Genomic DNA, 5,081 nt, shown 5'->3' with positions numbered 1-5,081 from the left:
ATCGGAACGAAACTCACTGGCCATGTTTGACTCATGGCCCTAAAGGTCTGTAAGAATTTTGAAAGAAATCGGCCACTAGTTGGCGCTAACGAGTTTTATGGCTCTGTAATCACGTGGTGTTGCACACATCCACACAATATGCACATCATTGGATAGATCTCCTCATGATGAACAACTTTGCCTCAAGAACCATTGCTGTCAATCAAATCGTTCATTAATTATTCACAATTATGTGAAAAACCTACTTTTGCGAACTAGTCCTAGGTTTTTTGCTCAATCTCGATCAGACCACTGCAGCACAATTCTCTGGAATCTCTAGATCAATAATTATCAAAAAAATGTGAAATTTTGTCATTTGGTTAGCCATAACGGGATCATTTAGAAAAGGGGCGTGGCCAAAAATACCCAAAAGCTTATAAAACCTAAACAAAAACTCAAAACTTTACGAAAATTGGTGAGAACATGTGACAGATGACTCTTAATAAGCATGCAAAGTTTCGTGAAGATCGGACCATAGGTGGCGCTATAACAGTTAAAAAGGCTTCAAAAACACAAGCTGTGTATGGTAAATGGCTTCAAACGGCTAAATATATGCACTTATATTTACACAAACACTAGATCTCCATATCATTTGATAGATCTCCTCATGATGAACAAATTTGCCTTAAGAACCATTGCTGTCAATCAAACTGTTCACTAATTATTCACAAATATGTTAAAAACCTACTTTTGCAAACTAGTCCTAGGTTTATCGCTCAATCTCGATCAAACCACTGCAGTAATATTCTCTGAACTCTCTAGATCAATAATTATCAAAAAAATGTTGAATTTTGTCATTCGGTTAGCTGTAACAGGGTCATTTACAAAAGGGGTGTGGCCACATATACCCAAAAGCCTATAAAACCTAAATGAAAATTCAAAACTTTACAAAAATTGGTAAGAACATGTGGCAGATGACTCTTAACAAGCATGCAACGTTTCATGGAGATCAGACCATAGGTGGCGCTATAAGCTTCAAAAACACTAGATTTCTATGGTAAATAGTCTCAAATTGCCAAAAAAAAAATTAATATATTCACACAAACACTAGATCTTCATATCATATGACAAATCTCATTTTGAACAATCTTGCATAGCACCTTAAAGGCCTTAAATGCTCGAACCCCGGTAATTGCTGCTTGCAGCTATATTTATATATTCTTCTTTCTCTTTTCTACATTTCACCTGTGCTCTAGCATGGTTTCTAGTAATAAACCTGGCATTGTATACAAAATATTGTTGGGTCTGTGACAAATTGCTTCTTATGTTCCTAGATTCTTCCATGATGATGACCTGCACCCCAGAGCTGGAGTGAACCTCCTGTGGACAACATCTCCAAGGCACAGTAAACCATATGGCTGGTAAGTTAACCTCAAAAATACTCTACTGTTCAAAATTCAGTAAGATATTTTTTGTTTTTCAAAATAAGTGTCTAATGCTTACCAAGACTGAATTTGTTTAAAAATGCAGAAAAAAAACAGTAATATTGTAAAATATTAGTACCATTTTAACTAGGGCTGTAGCTAGTAATCGTATATTAGTAATCAAGTATTCTACGGATTATTCCATTGATTAATCGAGTAATCGGATAAGAGGTAATTTTCTTTATTAAAAAGCAGTACTAAATATAGAATAGAAAATAGGTCCCTTAAAATAAACGACTAATTTATTTCCTTTTTTAAAAAATGAACATTTTTATTGCTGAAATTGCATACACTAATAACCATGAAAACTAAACCCATTTAATGCATGTATATGTTAAATTACATTAAAAATGTGAATTCAAATATATCAATAATATATACATATATATCAAATAAAATTCACCAGTAGGTGGCAGAAAGTCACTGTTAAGTAAGCGTGTCATTGTGATTGAACTGAATAATTTAACAAGTGATTCATTCAACAACGAAACACGGTCATGTTGCTCAAAGACTAAAACAGTGCTGTGGCTGTGTTTGGGATGGTTATTTGTTGGCGAAATAGAGCAAAAACAGGCAATATGCTGTCTAAAATGTAAGTCTCTTAATATTAACTTCTTGTTTATTGGTGAACTGTTGCATAAAATCAGTATCTCATTTGTAATCATGCTGAGGCACTCTTCATTTGATATTCACTTTCTGTGTGTCACAGAGAGAGAATAAGACAATCAACATAAATGGCACATAGTCTTTCACAAAATATGGCTAACTTAGGGACATCATAACTAACCACTATTAATTTACGGTCTTAAATATGTCCAGCGTTTATCGGTTTGTGTGTCAGTAATAATGGTCCGTGGGGAAACAGTGTTCCATGTGTAATTACAGTAAATGGACTAATTTTGCCTTGATGATTTTTTTTTTTTTTATCTTAAAGAAAACTGTTTTCTTTGTGAATATATTGTAAAATGTAATTTACTCCTGTGATCAAAGCTGAATTTTCAGCATCATTATTCCAGTCTTCAGTGCCATGTGGTCATTCAGAAATTATTCTAATATGCTGATTTGCTGCTCAAGAAACATTTCTGATTATTGAAAACAGTTGTGCTGCTATTTTTTTTTCAGGATGCTTTGATGAATAGAAATTTCAAAAGAACAGCTTTTATTTGAAACTGAAATCTTTACACTCACTTTTGATCAATACATAATACATTTTTGCTGAATAAAAATATTGATTTCTTTAAAAAAAAAGTCCTGATAAAAATAAATAAATAAACAAACTTTACACCGTTGAAAAAAGTCAGCACATTAGATCAACACAAAAATCTGCATATTAGACTGATTTCTGAAGGATCATGTGACACTGAAGACTGGAGTAATGCTGAAAATACAGCTTTGATCACAGGAATCAATTACATTACAACAGATATTCCCACAGAAAACATCTCGTAACCTTGCACTTCAGTTATATGTTATGAAATAAATCATCTTTTGTCTGAAAAAATATGAACAGTAGCTATGCTAATCTTTCTCCGTTTGCTTTCCTGTTTTTATTTTGGGATGCCCAGTCCTGTTCTTGGAGATCTACCTTCCTGCAAACTTCAGCTCCTCGGGAGCAGTTGACAATTACAGATGGGTGTGTTAAATCAGGGTTAGATCAGAATTCTGCAAGTAGGTGGATTTCCAGGCAAAGGAATTGGCAGTCATGTTATATTGGTTATGTATGATGGATTTTGAACTGTACTATTTTTATTGCAGGTTTTATTGGGATCCCAGTAGAAGACATCAGAACACCAGATGCTGGCCTGGACAGATGTACCTACAGTAAACCACACCAATCTCTCTGCTTTTGCATAGATGGCTGACTACTACCATATTCTATGAAGGTATTATTATAGTAAAACTGAGCACCTGTGACAGTGGAATTTGTAGTTATAAAGAATAGTCACACATGCGTATCAGTACATTTGAAGCAACAGAGAATATTTTTTAGGAGTTGCACTTTTTTTGTACTCTCTCTCTTACAAACACAAAACAACAGTTATACCATTTGAAATTCTCAGGTGCACAAATCCTATTCTGCAATTCACAAATTACAAAATGTATATGCTCACAGTTAGGCTAAAGTTGCTGCAGTGAATGAGGGGCAAAACACTCACAGTTGAATAAAAAAATCTCAAGTCATAAACAAATTTTGCACATTTGTATGTACAGTTGTAGTCAGAATTATTGGCACCGTTGGTAAATATGAAGCCTGTGAAAATAAAACTGCATTGTTAATCCATTTTGATAAAAGATCCTCCTTGCCTTGCATTTAAAAACTATAGACACACATCTTCAAGGCAGATTTGTGACATTTTAAACTATACAGATTTATTTTTACAGGCTTCTTTGATCATATTTACTAAGGGTGCTAAAAATTCTGACCAAGACCATAAATGAGAACTGATATCTCACATGACAAATCAGTATGTGACATCCCACTCACACACTTGCGCTTTATCCAGTGATAAACATATCATGTACCCTTTGACCCACTACTACTAGCACAGTACACACAGCAAGTTTTTATTTATTTTAATGATTTGGATCAAACAGAATAGAACAGAATACAGTGGGTAAATGCTAGACTCTGTTAAATTCTAATAAAGTCTGTAAATATGTATAGTTCTAATAAACACACATTTCAGGAAAAAAAAAAAAAAAAAATTATATAATGAAATTAATATTACAGAATATTCTGGAAAAATTAAATATAGCCCTGCATAAATCTGGTTTAACTGGGCCTGTGAATTTCTTAATTTGTGATTTGTGGAACAGGATTTTTGCACCTGCATTTTGAGAAGGTTTTGTTGTGTTTGTGAGAGAAAGAAACAAAATAAAAGTTTGCAACACCTAAAACATTTTCTTGATGACTTCACTGATATGTTCTCTACAAATACAAATTCCACTGTCACAGGTGTTCAGTTTGGCTACAAAAATACCACATACAATAGATCCACTGTATGCAAATATAACAAAGGGACATAAACAATTGAAAATTTAGGGATGTAAACTATAATCCTAAACTTTTATTTAGGATTATAAATCTAAAAGAAAAACATGAAAACTTTTGTAGTAAAATTGTGTCTGACTGATATTAAAATGGTGGGTTACATCATCATCTTTTTTAAACCTGACCTGATTAGTTCTCACCTGATATCACAAGGAAAACTGACTGATCTGCTATGTACCTCTGTCTTGTGTTTTCAAGGGTAAGAATTCTTTATAAATACTCTTTTCACCCATATGTCTTTATTTTGTGGAACACAAAAGGAGAGAGTGGCATAGTCTCTGTAATTTTATAGAAAAGCAGCAATGACAATGAATGGTGACTGAGGCTGTCAGTCTCTTAATGTCCTGCCTTGCATCTGTTTTTGTGCCCCACTGAAAATAAGTCAAATACATTTGGTACAAAATAACATCACATTTTTATTCTGAAGTGATTATAGCATTTAATTTGTAACTTGACACTTTTTATTGGTCTATAATTTACTTTCTTTGTGTGTTTACTTTAATTTATTTGTGTGTATTTGATTATTGTGTATTGTTAATGCATTTTCTATGTTAGTCTTGTATAGA

The 5,081-nt window shown here is 33.1% G+C and overlaps 1 long non-coding RNA gene across 1 annotated transcript in view; it reads left to right on the top strand.

Annotated features, from left to right (window-relative positions):
* LOC127160663 (uncharacterized) overlaps window positions 1-4,556 on the top strand; it is a 5,540-nt gene extending 984 nt beyond the window's left edge. Inside the window, exons 2-3 of the long non-coding RNA XR_007826813.1 lie at window positions 3,029-3,131; window positions 3,219-4,556. This is a non-coding gene — a long non-coding RNA (uncharacterized LOC127160663). The remainder of the gene's footprint in view (window positions 1-3,028; window positions 3,132-3,218) is intronic.
* The last annotated feature ends 525 nt before the right edge of the window (window positions 4,557-5,081 follow it).

Source organism: Labeo rohita, unplaced genomic scaffold, assembly GCF_022985175.1.
Source record: "Labeo rohita strain BAU-BD-2019 unplaced genomic scaffold, IGBB_LRoh.1.0 scaffold_420, whole genome shotgun sequence".
NCBI lineage: Eukaryota > Metazoa > Chordata > Actinopteri > Cypriniformes > Cyprinidae > Labeo > Labeo rohita.
The sequence above is the reverse complement of the archived record's forward strand: the minus strand, read 5'-3'. Positions and strand labels throughout refer to the sequence as shown.